The sequence below is a fragment of the Meles meles genome, chromosome 1, assembly GCF_922984935.1.
Source record: "Meles meles chromosome 1, mMelMel3.1 paternal haplotype, whole genome shotgun sequence".
Lineage (NCBI taxonomy): Eukaryota > Metazoa > Chordata > Mammalia > Carnivora > Mustelidae > Meles > Meles meles.
In genome coordinates this window covers 6,403,990-6,409,869 of record NC_060066.1, presented here as the reverse complement: position 1 = coordinate 6,409,869, position 5,880 = coordinate 6,403,990, and the positions used below count along the sequence as shown (strand labels likewise).

General features: G+C 41.0%; 1 long non-coding RNA gene across 1 annotated transcript; it reads right to left on the bottom strand.

Moving 5' to 3' along the window:
* Positions 1-310: 310 nt before the first annotated feature.
* On the bottom strand, positions 311-4,488 carry LOC123937764. Its single transcript, XR_006817566.1, has 3 exons — positions 4,396-4,488; positions 2,377-2,450; positions 311-586 (listed from the first exon to the last, which is right to left on the bottom strand). It is a non-coding gene; the product is annotated as an uncharacterized LOC123937764 (long non-coding RNA).
* Positions 4,489-5,880: the final 1,392 nt, after the last annotated feature.

Genomic DNA, 5,880 nt, shown 5'->3' with positions numbered 1-5,880 from the left:
TGCTGAACGGCAATGTGATTTTGCCCCTACATTTTACAGACATGATTAAGTGATAACATCAGAATGGAAAAAAAAAAAATATGGCTGAAATGCATACCAAATGTTTAGTGAACCAGGTGGCTTGCATTTGTGTTTGATTACATGCTTTTATTCGGGGTGTGTGTGTGTGTGTGTGTGTGTGTGTGTGTGCATGTGTGGTGGGGGCTGAAGGAGGAGGGTCGTGGTGCCAGAAGACTCAGGCCTAGGACAAGAGGGCACTGATGTTTCTAGATAAGAGAAAAAATACAAAATGAATGCTGTTGGTCCATATCACCCCACCTTCCTAACAAGCCAGGGGCCAGCTATTTGTTCTTTTTTTTCTCTTGCTTCTCAGGAGCATTGGGTCATCAACCTGTTATCCTCTTCTTTTGTAACTGCCACTGGCTAATATCTTCTTTGAAAGTTGGTTTATTGTAGTCAAAAATTTGACCTATTCTTCTCCACAACCACTGGAAATCCATTTGGTTTTAAATGACTAGAGATTTTGCTCACTTGTAGAATTGCAGATACAAAATTTGTCCATAGGAATAGCAATAGGAGTAGTCCACTGGAAAGAAGGGAGGGAGGAAGGAAAGAATCACAAACTTATGTACAAAACATACTGCTGAATTTTTCCAAGGATCCATAATTTATCTGTTCCTTAAATTAAACCTCTATTGAGGACCCACTGTGTACACTGTTGGACATTCTGTGAAGACAGAGTTGAGGAAAGCAAGGTCTTTGCCCTCAGGGAACTCACCTATTAACAAGAGGAACAGATATCAGCACATATAACCAAAAACAACTGGTAAGGACATTTGTAGAGGAAGATTCTGGAGGAAAATGTCAGAAGCTTTCTGAAAGAGGTAACTTCTGACCTGAGTTTCATAAAGAAATAGTCTGCCAAGATGACAGGGAGAAACACATTTCTAGATATCCATCACCTGTTGAATCTTGAACTCTGACAATTCAAAGGCCATCTTCGGTCATCTTTGTAAACCCAGGACCTAGTCATTGCAGAGATCTAATCAATGAATTTAAAACTGTCCCTGGAAATTTGCTTTGTACCCCAGTTCTAGTAACTGAATACAGACATGCACACACATGCATGCTATAGATTGGTCCCTCTGAAAGAGGAGAGTATGCAACACCTGTTCGTTAAATTAAAGACATGCATGCCCCCACTCCTGCTCATTTCCTCTCTCCCCTTGAGAGAACTTAGTAGGCTCTTGTAGTGGAAGACCTCAGGGCAGGATATAGACAAGCAGAGCCAAGTTGAGGTGTGACCTGTCAGCTGGAGGTGAACCTGAATAATCTACAACCACCATGACTGAAACCGAAAGGGGGCCAGGAGTATGGGATCACTGGAAGTATCTGCTGCCAGTGCCCTTGGGTAAATTTGCGTAGTTTTAATTCCGAAGAAGCTGATTTTATGGTCATTTGTGGGATAGTTTCGGGCTTAGATACAAATGCACCGTTGATTCAGATTTTTTTTAATTTAATTTCTTTTCAGTGTAACAGAATTCATTGTTTTTGCACCACACCCAGTGCTCCATGCAATACGTGTCCTCAGATATTTTTTTAGTAGGAAGTTAGCTCTGTTTTCCTTTTATAAAGCTAGAAGGTTGACAAACATGCTTCCCACTGACAAGGATGCTGAAAAGCCAATGCCCATTAACCATAAAATTTCCTTTATTCTCAGCACACATTTCACTTCAAAGAATTTGCTGACCTTTCTGTGATAAATGTAATTCACTCTGAAATCCAAGGGTCAAATGAAAAGAGGAAAATCTGACATTTGGAGTCACTATCCATTAGGCTCAATAAGGCCAGAGATCACCATAAAAGGCAACATAGGTCTCTCCAGATTGATAGTGTTTTGACTCATGGTGCCCGTTTGGGCACTTCCCACCCCCCCCACCCCCTACTAATTTGCAGCTGGTGAATTTTTGGACTAGTCGTCTCTTAACAACCACACCAGACAGAACTGGAACCTGGGCATGTTGACATAATATTTAGATGTTAATTTTTCCTAAAATTTTCCTCTGTCCTACCGGGACTTAAGGGAAAGAACTGGATTCTAGGCAAGTCTCTGTCATTCATTCTCTAAATGACTTTGATTTAGTCCCTTAATCTTTTGCCTAAGTTATTTTACCGTTAAAGTGGAAATTCTTACAACAATTAGGTTTTGATCAGCTGCTACATCTAAGGCACTGAGCTATGTCCTGAGGCCTCAGCTGTGAGACACACAGATAAGAGCTTACAGTCTAATCAAGGAGCTAAACAAAAAATGATTTGATTTCAGATGGGTCTGAACATTAGCTGTGATTGCATATAGGTACAATGTCTGGGACATACCTTGAAAACCCGTGTTAAAGCAATGATTCTTCTGTATACAAACTGCATGAGCTGAGAAAGATACATCCTCTTGTCTAGAAAAGGGAAAACAAGACATTAATTCCACAAGTATTTATCTAAGGTGAACACGGTGTCTGAAATTCTTCCTGGTGATGGGCATATAATATTGAATAAAGGGAACATCTCTGCTCCATCCTTCAGCTTGCACCTTATTATTTATCTCAGTGTTTATTTTGAGAGCCATTTACAAAAATATATGTGAAAGCCTATTTAAAATCACAAATAAATGTAATAATTAAATGACTCTTCAGGATATTGGCCCATATTCTCCAAAGATTCATGATCTCTGTTCATTATGTCATGTCTATACTCTTGTTAAATTCTGGCTTTTGTACACGTATGTGATAACATAGCTTATTTACTTGTCATAAGAAAGAAATCAGTATTAACCTATCTTTCTTCTCAACTGCTCAACAGTGATGTTTTCTACCCATTTTAGTGACCCTGAACATTTTCAGTTCAGATGGATCTTCTGAACCTTTAGAGGAAGACAGTGAGATACAAGGAGGTTTAGTGAGTGCTAAGTGTATTTTTTTTTTATTTGAGCCTTTAAAAAAATCTGTTTCTGTCTCCCATTAGTGGATTTTTTAAAGTTGGTGATTACAAAACAAAGCTCAGACAGGATAGGGAAAAAGGTGCCTATAGCAGTCATTCAGAACCAGGAGGGTTCTGGTCATTCAGAACCAGAACACGGCCCCTTCAGGCTCCCTGTGGACATCAGTGGACGAGGACGGGGCTCATCTACCACAAAGCTGAACACAGTCTCGTCATCTTCAGCCAAGGGACTTGGCAGCCACCCCCTCATTCAGTGAAGGTGGCACATGCCTTGAAATGTATGTTTTGTCCCTGCCCTGGCTCAAGACTCTAATTTCGCAATTGAGGAGACGGGAATTACCTGTGATTACATATCTGTTGATGATGAGGAAAGTGTGCGAATGTAGATCTAGTGCCTTTTTTTTAACCTGTTTTCTACTTTTATTTCTCTCACCAGAACACCTAATCTTTAGCCACAACACACAACGGCTTCTCTTTTAAATAAACATAAGTGTATGCATACATATGTATACATATATATATATATACATAGAGAGAGATCCAGGTAGAGATGCAGGTATCAAATGGTCCAAATCATAGCAATCGAGACATTGCCTCTTCAGCTTTTTCTCTCTCCTACATATAACAGTAACATCAAATCGTAGATCATATTCCTTATAATCAATGAATAACAGAAAACTCCATCTTGTTTTTCCACAAGCTTTCTGATACATAATTGGAACTGATACCATGGGTGCCCTGCTTCTAATCCCTTAATATTTTTGTGATGCTGGCCCAACATCCAACTGCCAGCACCATGATTCTCCCCCTGCAGTCATTCCCCACTGCACACCCTCCCTCTGTCCTTGTGAGAGGTGGAAATGGAGTGCTGGCGAACTAATGCCTCTTGGTGAGGAGTCCTTAACTGATTCCCTGACTGGAGCTGGTGGTCCAGTACCCCAGCTTCCCTGTGTTTTGGACTGGACAGGTCTAAAGTATGTGTCGTACACTGACTCACACTCGCCAGCAGAATTAAGCTCTGTTGACAACTATGGTAATTACTTCCTTGTTAGTACACCTTTCCTTGGCTCCTTCCCTTCCCTTCCCTTCCCTTCCCTGACTCACTTCCCCATCCTCCTGCAGGCATTTCCTAAGGTCACTTCCCAAGTATACTCTTGACACTCAAATCTTTGTCTCGGGTCTGTTCTTACAGACTCCAAACCAAGACAAATATATATCTATACAGCCAATTTTCTAAATGTGTACCAAGTTAACTCCTACTCTGACAGTAAACAAAGCAGAATAAAACATTTGCCTCCAATGTGCTAACTAATTACTTATGGTCTCCCCTACATCATCCTTCTCTGTACTGAGGAAAGGGCCAAGAAAAGGGAGAGACACAAATCAGGCGAGTATTGCTCTTACCATTTCACAGATGAGGACAGTGAGCCTCAGAGATGTGACTGAGCAGGTAAGCATGAAGGCCAGGAATCCAGTTTGCTGCGGTATCTCTCCAATCTTACAGATCACATGATTGCGACCTCTGAAAAGAGCACAAGACCATGCTGCATAAAAAATGATCGCTTCCAGTAATCCTGGACTGCTGCTGAATTACCGTTTTTTGTTTTTTTTCACCTTCTTTTGAAACAGGCAGATTAGGTCACGGATGGGAAGAGCTGCTTCCGTGGCCCATTGATTTGCTTTCATTGGACATTTCTTTTCCTGGCAGAAGAGTCTGTCGATGATATTAGGTAGATGTAACTTATCATGCATCACAGAAGCTTATAGCTCTGGAGAAGTGAATGAAAAAAAAAAAGGAGGGGAAAAATAGCTATAGCCTAAAATAAGAATCCCAGATGTTAGTGTGTTTGTGTGTGTGTGTGTGGGGGGGGTGTTACCATGGAGATCAAGGGCTTGCAACACATTTTGCATGATATAGTGGAACAAGCCCTAGACTGGAACAGGCCCCAGTGTATCTCTTTGACCATCCCGGTACCTCTATCTTGACAACTGTGTCTACTCATGGGCCAACCCTGGCACCTGTATGCCACCTGGGTTCATATCAGCTCATGGGGAAGCTTAACATGGATGAAAAATTACCAGGAAATCAACCTCACCATCTGGTACTAAATAGAGCTAAATGTTATTGGCAATATCCCTGGAATTCACTATTTCAAGGATTATCAAAACAACAAGATGGAAGCTCTCACACCCTTAGTGCAAGACATTGAGCCATGCCACTACATTTATTTTATCAGTTCCCAAAGTTATATGCTGAGATATATATGTCTATCTTTGCCTTAGAGGCACATCTGATTTAAAGACAAAGCAAAATGTTCATAATCACTTAGTGATTACTTACTGACTCCCCATAAGGGGGGAGTTTGGACTCAAATCATCAGCCATGCTTTTCTTGGCCAATACTTTCTGGTTCTGCCTTTTCTTTCTCACCTTGTTGACCTGGTTGATGAAGGTGAGTTTCTTCTCCCCTGAACATTTCTTTATTACCTTGCTGGCTTTTCTCCTCTAAGCTACTCACCTCGGCATTTGTACTGAGATCTTACCCCAAGGTTGGCCCACTTGATAGAGGCATTGATACACATAACTGGTTTAGCATCCTAAACATCAAATTTCTTAATGTAATTCTGCACTGTCTTCTCTATGTTTAGTGACTAGGTCATGGTACAATTCGCTCAGGATATGGCATGCTAATTTTAAGAGACACAAGTTCTGGCTTTGCTCTTTACTAACACATGTGAATCATGAAGCACCTTGGGTCTGTTCTGCATCTTGGGATAGAGGGATACCCATGACGATTTCCTTTCAGCACTAAGGTGCAGACACACATAATGATATATTGAGTTCTTGCTATGTCTCAGCCTACGCTAAAGACATCTAAGTAGAATTCAG